Consider the following 20,326-nt stretch of genomic DNA (forward strand, 5'->3'; position numbering starts at 1 on the left):
AGACCGTTGGTCCCCCCCCAACGGTGTTCAGAAACTCTAATAGGCGTCTTGCCTGTGATGTAGATGGTGGACAACAACTCTAGAAGCTGCACTTAATTTAGTGCAAAATGATGAAAAGGTGTGTTGTTTTTGGCTGCAATAATTCAATGTACAGTGGGACATCTGTGCACAAATGGCCCAAAGATCCCAAAATATCCAGAAAATGGACTAAATTTGTCAACTTTAAACGGGCACTTTGGAAAGGACCATCCGCTCACTCCGTTATCTGTAGCTCATTTCACTGGCACTTTTCCAACAATATGGGCATGTAAGGAAACCAACGAAAGGTGTTCAAGAGCCTCTGTAACATGGAGGTAAACAGGGTAAGGACACATACTTCGCCTGTTTTAGTTGGTGTTAGTTAACATTAGCTTGACTTGCTAAACTCTGTGGCTCAGATTATACTCGGCTACGTAGCTGCATTACGGAGGTTTATAGTGTCGGATGAATTCGAGTTCGACTTCGATCACATTTACAAGAATAACGGTACCTCTAAATCTGAGTTTAGCTTATTGCTAGGCTATTGTCATGAATAATGTTGGTTATTTAGCTAGATACTGTCATAACAGTCAGTCATAACGGTGTTTTACCGCGGCGTTGTTCAGCTGTTGTCCACCAGTGACGTCACGGTCGCGTTCAAGAATTTCCGTAGTGAGCTCGGGTTTTTCCGTCAATTTAATAAAATTGTCAGTTTTAAAGCAAATTAAGCTGCTATTTTCATTTTAATTCATACTTATATATGTCAGTAACTAAAATAATGTGAAATATTCATGGAGGTCCATTAAGTGATTAAGAGATCTGGCAACCCGTTTGGCTGTTTCTGTACCCGTTTGGAAGCTGTTTTGATCGCTCGGGTTTTCCTGTTTACTCGTTTCCATTGTTATTTCTATATTTATATCTGTTTTTATAACCTACTAACCATCCATAGATCTATCTTTTAGATTGTCTCTGCAGGAATATTCATTACAGAGGCACTAAAACTGCCACCGGACCCTGGAGTAACGTTCTTGGTGTAAGTTACTAAAATTCACTAAAAGCGGTAAGTACCTGCAATACCATGGCTACTACTGGCTGTTTTGCCTGCTCAGAGTGTGGCATGTTTAGTTTAACGCCCTTTTCCACCTCTAGCGATAAATATAGTGGTTGTATTTGTAGTAAGTGTCAGCTAGTTAGCTCTCTGGTGGATAAAGTGGACCAGCTAGAAGTGCGCATCCGGAGCTTATTATTGTTGAGGGATAAACAGCGAGATTCAGTGTTAGCAACTCCGGGTGCCTTAGGGAGAGTTAGCACCCCCACGACTCCGGCGTTAGAGCCCTCACAGCGGGGTGAATGGGTGACGTCTCGGCGTCATAGCCGGAAAGCTAAGGCTGATGCTAACGCTGAGGCCAAAGCTAGCCCACCGGGACACCACGCTCCTCCGATTCGCGTGTCAAACAGGTTTGCCCTGCTCAGCGAAGCACCCGCTGAGGAGCCTGTTAAGAGTGCTCTGGTTATAGGAGACTCTATTGTTCGGCACGTGAAATTAGCTACTCCTTTAGGGGCGCCGGCAGTAACAGTTAGCTGTTTATCGGGAGCCAGAACGCCGGATATTAGTGGCAACCTTAGACTGTCAGCTAATAGGAGATATTCGAGGGTAGTCATTCATGTAGGGGCCAATGATATTCGTCTGCGGCAGTCTGAGGTAACTAAGGGTAATATTACAGAGGTGATTAAACTGGCCCAGACGATGTCCGATGCCGTAATCTGCTCTGGCCCCATACCAATGCGGCGTGGCGACGAAGCTTACAGCAGACTTTGGGCGTTAAACTGCTGGATGTCCAAGTGGTGTTCCGAAAATCAAGTGGGCTTTATAGACAATTGGTTACGTTTTGAGGGCAAGCCTGGTCTTATAGGTAGGGATGGTATCCACCCCACGCGGGAGGGTGCTGCCTTACTTTCTTGCAGTATAGCACATAGTCTTTTAGTTAGTCAGCAGAGTAGTGTAGATAGCTGCTGACAATCCAGAGCCGGGACCAGGCCGCAGACAGACAGGCTAAACCGACCGTCTGCGAACTGTCTTGAGACGTCACCCAGGTTCAACTGTATTGAGACTGTGTCTTTCCCCCGAACTAAATGTAAAAGTAGAAAAACAAAATCAGCCTGTTTCAGCAACCTAATCAATATTAAATCATACACAACACCTAGCAGCAACACCTCAGAACTAAAATTTGGGTTACTCAACATAAGATCACTAAACTCAAAAGCACTCATCGTAAATGATATTAAAAGTGATCATAAATTCAATGTTTTCTGTCTCACGGAAACGTGGGTTAAACCAAATGAATATTTAGCACTAAATGAAGCCACCCCCTAGGCTATAATTATGCACATAGCCCAAGAATATCAGGCAAAGGAGGTGGAGTATGTGTAATTTACCAAAATACCCTAGAAATTAGTCTTAAACAATGTGACACCTTCTCTTCTTTTGAGGTTTTCTCCACTATTATTACAAATCCGGTCACAAAAAAGGACGCATTTTTATTATGCAACATTTACAGACCACCAGGGCCTTACTTAGAATTTCTGAAAGAATTCAGCGATTTTGCTACAGACCTAGCGGTGTGCAATCATAAAGTTATAATTGTAGGAGATTTCAATATCCATTTTGAGAAGGAAAGTGACCCACTAAAAAGGCATTTACCTCAATCTTAGACTCTATTGGTATTACTCAAAATGTAACAGGGCCTACACACTACTGCAGCCACACTTTGGACTTAGTTCTGACACTAGGTCTTAACATTGACAAAATTAATATCTTACCGCAATCCTCAGCAATCTCCGATCATTACTTAATTTCATATGAGCTACGTTTTATCCATAATATATGTAAGAACCCTCGCTATTCTACAAGGCGTATAATAAAACCATCTACCGCCCTACAATTTATAGAAAACCTACCAGAACTATCGACCCCAGTTCCAACTCCATCAGACCCAATGGACCTAGATGTACTAACTGATTACCTAGAAAATACCTGTCGATCTACTTTAGAAAAGGTAGCACCACTTAAACATAAAAGTATAAGACAGAAAAAGCTTGCACCATGGTATAACGATAAGACCCGTACTTTAAAACAAACATTACGAAAACTAGAGCGGAAATGGCGATCAACCAAGCTTGAAGTGTTCCATTCTGCCTAGAAGGACAGCCTTATAGAGTATAGAAATGCCCTCACTAAAGCTCGCTCAGCATATCTGGCCTCGCTGATCTCCCATAATAAAAATAATCCGAGAGCACTGTTTAGTGTGTTTTCTAGAATTACAAAAAATCAAGCAGGTTCTGAACAACTAATTCCAGCAACTCTCACCAGTAAAGATTTTATGGACTTTTTTAATAATAAAATTGAGAATATTAGACAACAAACTCTAGCCACAGGATCAAATCCATCCTGGCTGCCACCTGATGTGAATGAAATAAAACATAATATAACTGTAAAAGAAAGACTTGAAACCTTTTACCCACTCCCACAATTAGAACTAGAGAAGATTATCACCTCCGCAAACTGTACAACTTGCACACTTGATGCAATTCCCACAAAGTTGCTCAAAGAAGTACTACCAGCTATTATTGATCCTCTTTTAACTATAGTAAACTCATCGCTTAGTCTGGGCCATGTACCCAAAGCTTTTAAACTAGCAGTTATTAAACCTATGATCAAGAAACCAAATCTTGATGCTAGTACACTGTCTAATTACAGGCCCATTTCTAATTTGCCATTTCTGTCTAAGATCTTAGAAAAAGCTGTGGCCCAACAACTTAGTTCATATCTACATAAGAATCATATATATGAAAAATTCCAATCTGGATTCAGGCAACATCATAGTACAGAGACAGCTCTAGTCAAGATAACAAATGATCTTCTTCTTGCCTCTGATCAAGGCCACGTATCCCTGTTGGTGCTTCTTGACCTAAGCGCAGCCTTCGATACAATAGACCACAATATTCTCATAGAAAGGTTAGAAAACATGGTTGGAATCACAGGGACAGCCCTATTATGGTTCAAATCTTACTTAACGGAACGTTATCAATTCGTAAAAGTAAACAATCTAAATTCAAATTATTCTAAAGTAAGATTTGGAATTCCACAAGGCTCTATTTTAGGACCATTATTATTTACATTATACATGTTACTGCTAGGCACAGTTATAAGAAACCATGACATTAACTTTCACTGTTACGCAGACGACACACAATTGTATACTTCAGCCAAGCCCGATGACAAACACAGATTAAAGAAAATAGAGGACTGTGTAAAAGACGTGAAAGGCTGGATGTTGCGTAACTTCCTCCTTCTAAACAGCAACAAAACAGAGGTCCTGCTTTTGGGTCCAAAAGTGACAAGAAATAAATTATCAGACTTAATTTTAAATCTAGCTAACTTTCCAGTTAAACCTGGTTCAGCAGCAAAAAATCTTGGTGTCATAATTGACCCGGATTTATCATTTGATCAACACATAGGTAGTATCACTAGGACAGCTTTTTTACATCTTCGCAATATTGCTAAGATTAGAAATGCCTTATCCCTCCAGGACGCAGAAACATTAGTACATGCCTTTATTACTTCAAGGCTTGACTACTGTAACGCACTACTGTCAGGATGCACCAGCAGCAATTTAAGAAAACTTCAACTAGTTCAAAATGCTGCAGCTAGGGTCCTCACTAAAACTAGAAAATTTGAACATATCAGCCCAGTTTTATCATCACTTCATTGGCTGCCTGTTAAATTCCGCATTGACTACAAAATTTTGTTGTTAACATATAAAGCTCTACATGGGCTTGCTCCTGAATATCTTCAAGATACAATTTCCTATTATGAGCCTCCACGTTCACTCAGATCACAGAATACTGGATTTTTAAATGTTCCCAGAATTCAGAAGGCCTCAGCTGGGGGAAGAGCCTTTTCTTATAAAGCCCCCCAACTCTGGAATGATCTTCCAGAAAATGTTCGGGACTCAGACACAGTCGCAATCTTCAAATGTAGGCTAAAAACTCATTTGTTTAGTTTATCATTTGGTAGCTAATGCTCCCCATAGATAAAGGCGGCAGATCCGGGGGGTCCATGGACACAGGGAATTATAGTATACTGAGAAGCTGGTGCTGTCGTCCCGCCGCTTCTCGCGATCACTCAGGTTTGTTGACGGTGGAGCGGAGGGATGCCAGTGTTTCAGGATGCTCCCGTGTCTGTGTGTCCTCCTGGTTCTCTCCTTTTAGTTAATGCTGTCATAGTCAGATCTGCCGGAGTCATTAGCCACACTCTGGAAATTTTCATATTTTCTACTTTACAAACACAAAACAGTTCAAAACTAATTCCATCCCTTTACATCTTTCCGAGTAAACGACTGCCCACCTGTCTGTCTGGACACTGATGGATGACTGTCGAGATCCTCCTCCACGCTTCAGACCAGCTGCCCACGCTCCAGCAACCACCAAGTGCCTTGAAGCTGTCCCTACACTGAAGTTCTCATGGACTACTAACTATCATCACCAGTAGATTGACCAGAGGAGGATGGGTCAGCCCTTGTGAGCCTTGGTTCCTCCCAAGGTTTCTTCCTCAGCTGGGGGAGTTTTTCCTTGCCACTGTCGCCCCTGGCTTGCTCACTTGAGGGTTTTACATTTGTCTTTACATTTCATGTCAAATCTTGTCTTACTGGAATTCTGTGAAGCTGCTTTGTGACAACATCAGTTGTGAAAAGCGCTATATAAATAAATTTGATTTGATTTGATTAAGTGGTGCTTAGCCTTTAAAGACACACTAAAGTATGACTCAACACCAAAAGATGATGTTCAAAATCTGCTTGTGAATGATATTTATCATATCACTGATATCATATATACATTAATAACCATCTGAAAATCCGCAGTTTTAACATTTAACCAAATCAGCTAATCATCTTTGTATTTTAGCATTATGAGATTCAATAAACTGCCAATTTAACTACATTTTTCACACACAAAAATCTGCATCAAAATCTGAACCAATGCTATGTTACATTGTATAGATTTGATCCTGTAAGCCTTTAAGTAATAAAGTAAAGTTTACAGAAAAACATTGTGTAGTTTAACAAAAAAAAAAATTAAATAAATAAATACATAATAATAAAAACAAAACAGACTTAAACCTGCTCACATCTGAGTGGCCTTCAAGAACCTAGCAGTACATAAATGATATTTCTTAAATTACACTGTACACAGCAAAATACCACACTATTCATATCCCTCATTCATTTAGAGGATCCTTGAAAAGCTTCCTCTTTTTGCAAAAGCAAAAATTCTGTTAAAACCTTGTGTATACCAGAGTTGTGTCTCCTGTGTAATAGTTTCTCGGCAAAGTGCTCAGTCTTTTCATTATTATTAGCAGGTATTGGGAATACTCTCTATGAATTTTAATGAGAGAAGGGGATAGACAGCTAGTAAATGTCAGTCATGCTTACACATGCTGACACTGCAATTTCTACCGCAACTGTACGACACTCCTTAGCGTAAATTTTGCCTCGAACCTGGGCAAGCTCCTCAAACACTTACCAGGACATGGTTGAGGAATAATTCAATGAGCAGATTTTCAGATCTTTTTTATATATGATTATAAAATATGTAAAAGCAATCAAATAGGCCACGAAAACAGCGCAGAGAGATTTATTAATAAAGCATCAAGTGATGTCTTCAGCAAAGACCAAAACCTGGAGTAGTTTTTCTTGAGTGAATCCATGTACAGCTCCATGGCCGTAATACTGGGAATATGGGTGTTTTTCAGTGGTCACAAATTTGAGCTACAGTGAACCTTAAATGTATTTTGGAGAGAAACTCTTTATTTCAAAATAAAACTACAAAAAAAAAAAAAAAAAACAACAGTATCAGAGAGATGTAGGAAAGACGAATTACAAAGGAGCATTCTCAAACAACTTCCACTTCAACAAAAAGACACCACAAGAATATTAGCAGTCAAGTCTAAAGAATAAGCTTGTTATCAACCCGTAACAAAAATCTCAGTAGCAGAAAGTGTGAAGAAAACATCACTGCATATTATTCAAACCGTATCCTTTCATCCATGAGAGGTGTTGCAGGCAATGTTACAGGGCAAGTGCACTGGACCTGACTAATGAAGAGTTATCTTCATTAATGATGTGAACACTATCAGCAGCAGAATGATTTTTAAACTCCACAGAAGAACCTTGTCTGGTTAAATTAAAACACATGTCTTGTTACTCTCTGAGCAATACTCTATCATGTAGTAAGACAATGAGCCAAAACATGATGCCTTGGAAATTAATAGATGCTATTAAACAAAGCACACATTTTACATTCTGATGAAAAAAGTTTAAACATGAACAGCATTCAACAAACAATAATCTCTAAAACAAAATGTGAGGGACGCGGTGGGTCTGGAGCCTACATAGAATCACTGGGTGCAAGACAGGGTCACATCCTGGAGGGGGCACCAGTCCTTCACAGGGCGACACACACTCATACATTCACTCACATCGATGGACACCTTTGAATCGCCAATCTACCTACCAACATGAGTTTTTGGACTGTGGGAGGAAACTGGAGCACCCGGAGGAAACCCACGCAGACACAGGGAGAACACACCACACTCCTCACAGACAGTCACCCGGAGGAAACCCACGCAGACACAGGGAGAACACACCACACTCCTCACAGACAGTCACCCGGAGCAGGGCTTGAAACCACAACCCCAGGACCCTGGAGCTGTGTGACTGCAACACTACCTGCTGCACCACCGCGCCGCTCTGCAATTAATTTAAAAACAATAAAAAATAGCTGAATATAATCAATGACGTGAAAGATGAAGAATGCTGCATATGGACATGATCACAACACAAGCACCGCGGGTTAGACAGGGTAATTAAGAACAAACACATCTAAGCTGGAGATTGAGATACAGTTGAACATTTGTTAGGATACGTTAATAAATGTCTATAATATTCGTCTTTCATGACCATTCAAATACTCAACCCTGACTCCAGAACATGCATAGGGCAGATCCAAAAGCTAAGACTAACATTACAAAATTTTAGGTCACAGAAAAAACATGGAGAAAAGTGACCTACTTGAAGCAATGCTCTTACGCAGCCCAGATGAACCCATTAGTATTCCGCTGCAACCAAAATTATAAGACTAAATACAAAGATATCAACATTATCAACATTATCAACAAATTTTCAAGCAATCCGAGCAATGGCTCATAGATCAACGACAAGGCTGAGAGCTTCTGGATCAATTCACTTCTGAAAAGTCAAGGAAATGTTCAAGGCTTTAAAACACTGAAAACGTTAAAGAACTTTAAAGAACAATTAAGATTTATGTGCATATTAAAGATATATGAAAATGACATGTACAGAAGTATGTGAACTGTCCTATAAAGATAAATGTATGTTCTACAGATCAAACATTAAATAATTTCTCCGAGGTGTATTGACTCAGTGATTGTAATAATGTTTACTCAGCTTTTGCAGGACATTTACTTTGTAATAGACATGTAATCAGCTAAGCACTCTGAAGATGCCAAAAAAAACAGGTGGAGGGGAGGTCTATATCCTGTTCCCTGAAGAGAAAGGATCTGGCTTCTTCCTTTCTCTCACCTTCTCTCTCTCTCTCACTCACACACACACACACACACATTCCACTTCCATATTATTTTTTGTCTGTCTGCTATGGTGGCCCAAATAATTAAATAAATACGTACCCCCCCCCACACACACACACACACATGCACCTGCTGTGCGGACAGGTGTGATGAATACTGAGTGCTCTTCACACCTGTGAGAGCACACCTTCTTCCTGCTGCATAGCCCAAGAAGAAAAAGAAGTAACAGAGCACCTCTAAATCTTTACCACAGGATGATTAGTGGGAACAGTTAGGCATTTCTCTAAGGAAAGTATATAAACATTTAGAGGCTCTCTAATACTCCAGAGGGCCTCTGTCTGGTGGCTGTTAAAGTACGCCTGAAGACATTGGCTGGAAAACAGTTAAAACAGAGTTCATCCAGCTCCTTCCAGTTAACGCATCTTTTTATTTAACCCATCATTCAAACTACTGCCTTCCATTTAACCCTCTGTAGCTGAAAATGGGTGACATTCAGGGAACTGTCCTGTCTGTATACTTTATACATAAAAACAACTGGGGAGGGAAGAAACCCTGTAACATGTCTTTGTTTGCAGATTACCTGTCACTTCACCAGAATTAGGGCATGCACCACTTTCCTTAGATCATGATTATGGTCCACATCGCCAACTGTTTGTCCTCCATATTGTTGCCATTCAATGCATGGCTATCCACATCAACCCTACTTCTGTAAACAAGTTCACTTGTAATTAACTTCAAAACAAATTAAGTTAAAACATGGTCTGGATTAGCCAATGACAAATCATCTCCATTATGCTGCTCTAAAGCAAAAATATTACTCCATCAGTCCAGTAAAGCACTCTACACTTTAGTGTTTTCTCAGGTCTAAAAGTCTCTAATCAGCTAAACAGCTTTAATTAGTTAAATTAGGTATGTTACCTGCTGGGCATGAATACTGATGACGAACAGAGTCAACAGTGCATCCACTGTGTTGAGCCGAAGTACTGAATGAGAGCTAAGCGATATTGAAAAAATATCATAAACTATCATATCCCAATATCTTACAGCAGACAAACTTTCTTTTGGTCCACATTAAGTTTCACTGTGTCCTAATGGGCGGCATGGTGGCGCAGCAGGTAGTGTCGCAGTCACACAGCTACAGGGACCTCGATTGGAGGGCTCGATTCCCGCTCCGGGTGACTGTCTGTGAGGAGTTGGTGTGTTGTCCGCGTGGGTGTGGTGTGTGGTGTGTTCTCTCTGTGTCGGCGTGGGTTTCCTCCGGGTGCTCCGGTTTCCTCCCACAGTCCAAAAACACACGTTGGTAGGTGGATTGGTGTGAAAAAGTGTCCATAGGTATGTGTGTGTGTGTGTGTCTGTGTTACCCTGTGAAGGACTGGCGCCCCCTCCAGGGTGTATTCCCTGCCTTGCGCCCAATGATTCCAGGTAGGCTCTGGACCCACCGCGACCCTGAACTGGATAAGTGCTTACAGATAATGAATGAATGAATGAATCCTAATGAATCTCTAATGGAGCTACTTGGGTCTCAGAGCCAAAGAAATAATTACCTTTTAAAACTTAACAAAAGTAAAGTCGAAGGGTCCCTTCATGAATTTAGTCTTCCCAACCTCGGCCTGGCCACTCGTAATTAAGGGCACTGTCAGAATAGAGGTATTAAAGATCCTGAGCAGTTTGCACTTTTCTGAACAGGCTGAAATTTGGTGGTCATCATAATGTCCCACAGGGTACAGTTTTAATATTTCAAAATCTCTTTTACAGACTACTATCATACAGTCTAGTATAGCTTTCAAATGATTTTTGCAACATTTTCCACTGGTCAACATCACTGGGACATGTTTAGAATACGTTTAAAGGCTAAGCAGCAGCGATATGAAAGTGTCAAACAAATAAATACAGTGGAATTTGAGTTCCTAACTTGTGTTTATTGATAGTCAGAAAACATGTTATTTCTTACTAATTGAAGGAATGAGGTTTGAAAGACCGTTGACTAAATTTGTCAACTTTAAACGGGCACTTTGGAAAGGACCATCCGCTCACTCCGTTATCTGTAGCTCATTTCACTGGCACTTTTCCAACAATATGGGCATGTAAGGACACCAACGAAAGGTGTTCAAGAGCCTCTGTAACATGGAGGTAAACAGGGTAAGGACACTTACTTCGCCTGTTTTAGTTGGTGTTAGTTAACATTAGCTTGACTTGCTAAACTCGGTGGCTCAGATTATACTCCGCTACGTAGCTGCATTACGGAGGTTTATAGTGTCGGATGAATTCGAGTTCGACTTCGATCACATTTACAACAATAACGGTACCTCTAAATTTGAGTTTAGCTTATTGCTAGGCTATTGTCATGAATAATGTTGGTTATTTAGCTAGCTAGATACTGTCATAACAGTCAGTCATAACAGTGTTTTACCGCTGCGTTGTTCAGCTGTTGTCCACCAGTGACGTCACGGTCGCGTTCAAGAATTTCCGTAGCGAGCTCGGGTTTTTCTGTCAATTTAATAAAATTGTCAGTTTTAAAGCAAATTAAGCTGCTATTTTCATTTTCATTCATACTTATATATGTCAGTAACTAAAATAATGTGAAATATTAATGGAGGTCCATTAAGTGGTGCTTAGCCTTTAAAGGACAGACATAGAATTTGTCTACATTAGAGCCTACCTTCATCAAACAGAACTGGCCTTTTCAGATGTAATTTAGAACTGGGAAGCTCCACATTTAAGCTTTACAAGTTATTGTTATTTACAAGTTTCTCTGCTTTACGATGGTTGACTCCCCACATGAGCTGATTATCGGGGCCTTCTTGAAAGGAACTAGGTCTGTTAGAGCATGAAAACACTAAACCAGGCAGTGCTGTGACCCAGGTATCTGTTATTGTTTAACGAGTCAAAGCTTGGAATTTAGGGTTAATAATACTTTCACAATGATCCAGTAATGTTTTGTTGGTGCACATATTGTAAAAACTTTTTATAGTAAAACTAAATATTTCTATATGTACTGTACTGCATAAGTATTAAGGTACTTACACATACAAACATACAAAGTGTACTTATTCCACTACAGTACTATAATGAGACCCAACAATGAATATTTACAGAAGCTAGCTCCACTGCTGTAAAAGTCCCTGACACCAACACCCAGCTAAGCACGGTCAGTTTATGAAAAATAACTATTTAGAACTCCAGCAAATATAGGCAATAACATAAAACTACATAACAACAATATAATCTGGTTGTTAAACTTGTTCTGAATAGCGTTTTGTCTGTTGACAAGTCTAATATCTCTCCTCCAACTAAGTCTCTGGTTAGCATTAGTTTTACGTCACATACTGTGTAACTTAAAGATGCAAAACCAGACATCACAACGTCAGGTTTAAGTTAACCCAAAATGTCTAAGGAAAACAGAGAAGGTAGGGCTAAAATAAATGTTGAATTTTAAACTCTGTGACCTTGAAACACATCCTTATTGTTATGTAACAAACTTCACTATTGGATCAAAAGCAAAGTGCAGGTTGGGTGAAATACAGCCTTATAATTCATACAAGCTTCTACAGATATGTCGTATCAGTAATGTGATCACCATTTCAAAATCAAAATGAGAGTGTAGGCTGGAAATATCTCAATATAACTCAGCCCTTAATTCATTTCAATACTTGTTTCCCTGTAAAAAAAAACTGTTTACATCCACTGTGCTGTGTTCAGTTTTTGGGCATTACACACTATTCACTGTCTATTTAGAATGCTCCAGAAAAATCAAACAAACTATACAACGAGCCAAAGAGAGGACTTCAAATCAACACAAAGACGGATAAAAGATTAACCAGTGTAAATGTCCACCAGTGAAGAAACACTGAATGTAATAAAAAGGCATGTTGTGTATCTACATATTACAGAAACCCTTGTTAAAGTACCATCTCACAATCTGCAAACCTTATGAGAAAGATTGCTCAAGGCAGTGTAGGCACCTGATTTCTCTGGCGGTGCAGCTCCCCTCAACAACTTACTGCACCAAAACCCTGCAACCTGCGCCTACCTTCTATTCCCTAGACTTGGCCCTGCGCCCAGAAGCTGAGCAAAATCCAACCATGCAGCTCAGTACGAGCAGCAACTTCCCTTTTCAGCTAATGACACTGTGAATGTTGCGGAACCGCCGTTTTCCACTCAAGTAACAAGACACAAATCACGGCGTCCTTCTGTAGTGTTGTGACAAAAGGCGTCATAGTGTTTGTAGCATCAAAGCTAAGATTGTGTTGCATATAAGCAGCGTTTGTAGGTAACAGATGGGCATTGCAGCAGGTAGGAGTGAGGACGCATGGGTTTGGAAAAATAATGGCAATCTATGACTAGAATTTCATGCAACTGGAAGACTCTGAATTCTGAATGATGTACATTCAAACATACATTTAAAATACTGGGAAATGTGTTAAATGTGATATACACAGGGGGCACAGAGGGGCAAAAATAACTACCATCAAATACGGTATGCAGATATGCCTCTCAATGCGGCATCAATAACAAATGGTTGAGAGAAGGGAACACCGTGAAGAGAGGAAGATGCTGCTGCACGGCATCTGTTCTTTTACGCAAAATACACACATATATGTGCACAAAAGCCCAGCCGTTCAGTCTCACGCTTCAGCAGACGGGGGAGGAGGAGGAGGAGGGAGGGCTTGAAGAAAAGCGAGGGAAAAGGGATGATAGACCTAGTCATGGTGCTCCACTACCCACCTCTGTCCTCTGCCGATGCCTGACACAGCGCTCCCCTCTCAGCTGCAGCCAGATTTCCGCTGTCGAGCGACGGAGAGAGAGAAAGACTGGGGAGAGGTGAGGGGGGATAAGAGAAGAGCGGCGAGCGGGTCTAGCCTCTCCACGCCGTGCTCGGCTGTCAGTGTGTGTGCCCGTATGCCTGAGTGGATAAGCGTGTGTCTGTGCATGAGAGAGAGAGAGAGAGAGAGAGAGAGAGAGACAAGAATGCAACAGAGAGATGAGAAAAAGAAGGGGAGGGTGAGGAGAGACAGCAAGAGAGTGATGGAGGTAAAGACAAGAATGTTATGGAGAGGGAAGGAGGGAGGGGAAGGAGAAGCAGAGGCAGAGAGAGACAGACAGACAGAGAAGAAAGAGAAATAGAGAGAAAGACAAGGATGCAACAGAGAGAAGAGTAAAAAAAGGGAGGATGAAGAGAAAGCAAGAGCGGGAGACGAGAGAGATAGAGGACAGTCAAGAATGCTACAGAGAGATATAGAGCAGCAGAAGAGAGAGACAGAGAGAGATTGAGACACACACAGAGAAAGAGAGAGGAGAAAAGCGAGAGGTGAGTGAGCAAATCTCAAGAGTATGTGTCACTGAAAAGAGCACAGAGCAGATGCATTAAAGGCAAGCTCCCTCCCCTTCACACACACACACACACCTCTCTGCACAGTCAGCGTGAGAGAGTCAGCATATGGAGAAGCAGTGGGTGCAAGACACAGAGAGGGAGGAGACACAAGCTGCTCTATACTGAAGGCTTGCTGCTCAAAAACCCACACTGCAGAGTGACCACACTCAAAAGGCTCTCCATGTGTTCAGATGCAAAACTGAAAGCAAGTAACTCCAATGCACAGAGACCACACACATGAAAAAATGGTCCATTTGTGCAAATGAATTTTAAATTGCCAGACTGCCACACACAATACTGCAACAAAAACAATGCCGTCTACCTTGCATTAACAAAAAATGTTGAGACATTGCAATGTCAAGGCCTTCGTGCAGCACCTGAAAGAACACCTGGGCTTTTGTGCTCTGCTTTATTTTTCAAGCTGACCTATAGATTTGAAGGTTCATATTTTCAGGGGGATGTAATACAAGTTTGATTTGCCTCCTCTGTGTTAAAACACTAGCATCCTAGAGTTATGACTAGAAGTTGTCAGAGTTTCTAGTTCCCAAAATATAATGTTGTCACATGATCACATGATTGACGAAAATGTGCGTATCGCTGCTCTGAAAATATTTTGTGTGTATCTATGGAAACGCGTGCTCAGAGTCTAAATAAAGTGCGTGGCAATACCCAAACTCCTATTTTATCCAAAGTGAGGCGAGATCTGCCTGTTAAAACTGTGAGATTTGTCAAACAACTGCTGAGCTCCTTGAAAAACAGTACGTAATTTAGTCTGTTATTTTCTCTGTGGATTTTGGGGAAAAACACAAACACGGTCAATTCAGATGGAAACAAACCTACAGAGAACACCCATAAAAGTGATTATTACCCCAGGATTTACTTCATCAAGAGTAAAATAATATAATCAAAGGAAGAGCAAAAAAGACTTATGTCATCTCCCGATTCTCATATTTCTCTTTGAGAGAAACTCTACAGTCATCTCAAGTTTGGATCCACTACAGGGGGTTCTCGACTTACGACGTTGATCCGTTCCTACACCGTGTCGTAAACCGTTTTTCGGTGTAAGTCGGAACATACGTACATACTGTACATAAATAACATACTGTAAGCACTTATCCTAACACCTATCCTCCTTGGTCCCGAGCCGCGTATCCGTGTATTCTTCCGCCGCGCACACCACACACAAAGTTCACGTTACGACGTTTACGACGCAAAACCACTTAAGTCTAAACACAACTTTATACTGTACATGGGAGATATGTCATAACCACGAAACATCGTAACTCGGGACTGACGTAACCCGAGGACCTCCTGTATATTATTTAAAATTAATGCCTACAAAATAAATATTGCCCTTTTCCTTTAGACAGAGGCTCAAAATGAAAAACCCAAGCATAGCCAATCTCAGACTAATACTTCAGTATGTGTCAGTGAAATATGAGGGCAAGAAACACAAAGAAAAATGTTTGATTTATTATAATTAAGGTACATTTTTTTTTATTAAACGTGATATTGATTTGCAGTCATCATCCGATCTAATCAAAGCAAACCACACAACACAAACACGTAAGTCTTTCTGGCTCCAAAAGCATTTTTGTTTAGCAAGATCTTTTGTTTGGAAGTATTCTGGCGGTCACGGCATGTGAGTGTTTACTCAGCCAATTACACAGGGCTGTGGTAGCCATAATTTTAACATGCTTAGCACACATACAGCCTTTTATAGAGTGATTACTGTGTAAAAAAAACCAGTAATTTAATGTTGTATCTTATTAGTGATGACAATTTAAATCACATATGAACAAAAACATTTTTACTGAAGAGGAAAATGACTTGCACAGAAGCTGTTTTCGAGCCCATCCCAGAAAGTTCAAACATATTTCTGAAATGATGTCGGCTTACAGAACACCTACTGCAACACCAAGGCCTTGCAACTGCACCTGAGTGTTTTAGATTGGCTTTACATTCTTTAGGCTGACCTCAGATATGCTTAAGATTCGGCTAAAAAGCGACTGGCTTTAAATTACAAAGGGGTTTAGCATGTCACGATTATAAAACTTCCTCATCAGTCTATTCTAAATATTCATGTCAAGGTTCATCAATGCTCCTTAGACATGGAGCAGCCTTGGCGTGTTAAGATGACAGATCGTTGTGCGTATCCTGCTTTAAGCACACGCAGTCACTTGATTCAAAATTCATGAAGGCAACACTGCAGCACTGAGCACTGCTGAAAAGGACATCTTTCCCCAACATGGATAAAAAGTCCTGTGAAGGCAGTTTGGAACTTGTGTCTTTGCATCCTTCTCTCTGCTCAGATTTTGACACTATAATGTTCGTCTCACTTTCCACACAGATTGTATTAGCGCATGCCTCAATGTGAATTCCTAGCCCAGAGCCTTGGGGACTGCAGCAGCTCCAATGTTGCGCACCACTGTGTCTCTGGTCCCTGGCTCACTTCCAGCACAGTCACAGTGTCCCAGGCTTTAGCTTCTCTTTTGCTACAGTTTTTAACCTCCTCTGTTTAAACATGTCCTTGCAGCAGGGTATCCATATGAACTTAATCATTACAAGACCGCCTCCAACACTTGGCCAATATGCTGCAGCAATGCAGTCAGCCTTAATATAGAATTATAACAAGTTTGGCCTTTTCATGTGCTGCAAACGTAATTGAGTTGATGTAATGTTTTGTGGCCATTTAAAGCCATTAAAGCTAAGTCCAAGTGTTCCTTTGATCTTGTTCTGGTTATGTCCACTGCTACTAGTTAGCCAAGATGTACAGCTTTATTACAATCTCTGTGGTTTTATTTAGAGTTTTGTTAGAAATTCTGAATCCAAAAGAAAGGAGTGCAAAAGTTGAACTGTGCCTCATTAGTGATTAGAATTTGGGTCACATAGGAACAGACATTTTTATTGGATTGGGGGAAAATTGGCCTGAACAGGGGCTTTTTCAACCACCTCCTTGAAAGGTTAAACATATTTTTGAAATTACGTGGGCTAACTGAACATTGACTGAATAATTCAGCCACCTTAATTTTCTTACAAGCTGTTCTGTTTAAAAGCTAAGCAGCAGCTATACGAAAGTGTCAAACAAATAAATACATTGGAAAACATGTTATTTGTTACTAATTCAAGGAATAAAGCTTAAAAGACCGTTGTCCCGTAGGCGTCTTGCCTGTGATGTAGATGGTGGACAACAACTCTAGAAGTTGCACTTAATTTAATGCAAAATGACGAAAAGGTGTGTTGTTTTTGGCTGCAATAATTCAATGTACGGTGGGACATCTGTGCACAAATGGCCCAAAGATCCCAAAATATCCAGAAAATGGACTAAATTTGTCAACTTTAAACGGGCACTTTGGAAAGGACCATCCGCTCACTCCGTTATCTGTAGCTCATTTCACTGGCGCTTTTCCAACAATATGGGCATGTAAGGAAACCAACGAAAGGTGTCCAAGAGCCTCTGTAACATGGAGGTAAACAGGGTAAAGACACTCACTTCGCCTGTTTTAGTTGGTGTTAGTTAACGTTAGCTTGACTTGCTAAACTCGGTGGCTCAGATTATACTCGGCTACATAGCATTACGGAGGTTTATAGTGTTCGGATGAATTCGAGTTCGACTTCGATCACATTTACAAGAATAACGGTACCTCTAAATTTGAGTTTAGCTTATTGCTAGGCTATTGTCATGAATAATGTTTGTTATTTAGCTAGCTAGATACTGTTATAGCAGTCAGTCATAGCGTTGTTCAGCTGTTGTCCACCAGTGACGTCACGGTCGCGTTCAAGAATTTCCGTAGTGAGCTCGGGTTTTTCCGTCAATTTAATAAAATTGTCAGTTTTAAAGCAAATTAAGCTGCTATTTTCATTTTAATTCATACTTATATATGTCAGTAACTAAAATAATGTGAAATATTCATGGAGGTCCATTAAGTGGTGCTTAGCCTTTAAAGACACACTAAAGTATGACTCAACACCAAAAGATGATGTTCAAAATCTGCTTGTGAATGATATTTATCATATCACTGATATCATATATACATTAATAACCATCTGAAAAGCCGCAGTTTTAACATTTAATCAAAACAGCTAATCATCTTTGTATTTTAGCATTATGAGATTCAATAAACTGCCAATTTAACTACAGAATGACAAATTCAAGTTTTTCTTAGAGCGTTTTCACACATAAAAATCTGCATCAAAATCTGAACCAATGCTATGTTACATTGTATAGATTTGATCCTTTAAGTATAGGTTTCGCACTGCCATTTAACAAATGGACTAAAGGGCTTTCCATGCTATACCTTCATCCTGTTGTTATTGCCTACGTGGGTTGCTATCTCCATACCAGACACAGAAGTAACCAAATGGGAATTGCAGTTGGTTAAATTTGAGCTTTTATGTTTACTACAGTAACACAAACATAAAAGACAATCGATGTGCAATTTTATTCTCTCTCACGTGTACAAATTAAATTAAAAACATGCCTAAACACTGGACAAATTTCAATCAAATGATGTTCATTGTTCACTGACACACAGATTTCACTTATGGCCGCATGGTATGATTATGGTATCAAATTTACTGTTAAATAAAAGGTTTTACATAGTTTTTTTGGACCATGGTGAGTAAAATGCCTGGTCATGTCCCACTCTGTCATTTATATTGCCTCTGCATCCTGTAATTTGTCCAAATGAATAACCCCACCCACCAAAACAAAAATGTTTCCACATTGAACAGGAATCAAACCTAGATTCAGTTTGATCGGGAAAGAGACCACCTCTTTTGCTCTGACAAAATTCTGGTCCTTTCGTTTGGACCATGGTCCGTGGCACTTTTCACACATGCTATTTTGTTTTGGAACGAAGTCATAAGTCTGAAGGGTCAAACCAAACAAGGCTTACTAGCATGTTTCCAAATTACAGCATCAACAGTTTGAAATATCAGAAGAACAAGGTGTATATTGTCCATAATATAGCACAGAGTCAATAATTATGTGGGAGTTGAAAGACAAAAGCAGCCAGTGATCTGCAAATTCTATGCTTTGCTGTAAATGCACTGAAAAACAGATATCGTACTAATCATCAGCTTGCCCTAAAAATAACACTGGGATCCTTCGGGGGTTGTTTTGAACGTGTGACCCAAACCCATTAAAGCACAGCATCGCAGTCTGAAATTACTACAAGTGACAAGTATTTGGCTTATGAAAAGCATTCAGTCTATAAACTCCTCATGAAATAGCATCAGCTCCCATTTGCGCTTTGAGAGAACAGTGTACAGGCCTTGGTTTTAAGATGGGAGAGGAGATGTAGTGTCAGTGTCATTTGCTCTGACCACAGAAGAGGTCTATTTAAATCCAAGCCCCCAGCACTGAGAGTATGTCTTGACTATTTGCTTCTTGAAAACAGAGGACATAATAGCTCAACAATGACAGGGTCAAGACAGGCCTTTTGTCTTCAGCCAAAGGTTGGAATTAATTGTTCTTTATTTGGAAGTCAATAGCAAATTCATAATGGAACTTACAGTTAAAATCATACATTTAGGAAATTAAAATCGCTTCCACGCCAGAGATATATATCACTAATGACAATGAAGTATTTGTAATTCACAAGCCTTTGTCTACAAACTGATAGCTCAGCTAATTTGAGATGGTTGCTATTAACTTGCTGTCATTACAGCACTATTACTACTGTGATATTAGGATTATATTTACTTAGCAATGCAATAAAAACTCATATCCAAACTCAAAACTCAGAGATATTTTTGTAACAATCATGAATATATATTACAGACCTAAATTTGGAATGTGTGCCAGGTTGCGGAAACTTAATAGTGACCACTAGACCTTCTTCAGTAAGGACTTGCAGAAATTTGCTTGGGAATATACCTGAGTTTCTTCACACAGAGTATCTCCTTTCCTACTCTAACCACTGGCATGGGAGATCCAATCAGGGGATGCACTGAAGAGCTCTGTAATTGCATCATTTAACCAGTGACTCAGGCTGGATGATCTCACCCCTCTTTGCAGAGAGCGCCTGGCCGCTGGCTCGCTACTGTACTGCTACTCAAGCGGCAAAAAGCTGGCCACTATGTGCCACAGCTCAAATGTTAACATTCTAGAAATATCTCTCAGGAACTCATGAGGGAAGGAAGAGGAGGGAACAGAGAGGTTAAAAACTGACTATAGTACATCTTGAATGTAGATTAAGTTTTTGACTCATCAATAGCACATACATTTTTGTGGAATGTGTTGAAAACTTACATCAGAAACATTGTTA

General features: G+C 40.2%; 1 protein-coding gene across 3 annotated transcripts in view; it reads right to left on the minus strand.

Moving 5' to 3' along the window:
- The window catches only part of kcnab2a (potassium voltage-gated channel subfamily A regulatory beta subunit 2a), a 103,071-nt gene that overhangs the window by 77,109 nt on the left and 5,636 nt on the right, over positions 1-20,326 (minus strand). Inside the window, exon 1 of one of the 3 annotated variants that reach the window (XM_066670321.1) lies at positions 13,409-13,593. The exons of the other annotated variants lie outside the window; for them this stretch is intronic. The gene's annotated coding sequence lies outside the window, so the exon portion shown is untranslated. Of the gene's footprint in view, positions 1-13,408; positions 13,594-20,326 lie in introns of those variants that run through there. 3 annotated transcript variants of the gene reach the window in all.

This window comes from Hoplias malabaricus, chromosome 5, assembly GCF_029633855.1.
Source record: "Hoplias malabaricus isolate fHopMal1 chromosome 5, fHopMal1.hap1, whole genome shotgun sequence".
In the NCBI taxonomy this organism is placed as follows: domain Eukaryota; kingdom Metazoa; phylum Chordata; class Actinopteri; order Characiformes; family Erythrinidae; genus Hoplias; species Hoplias malabaricus.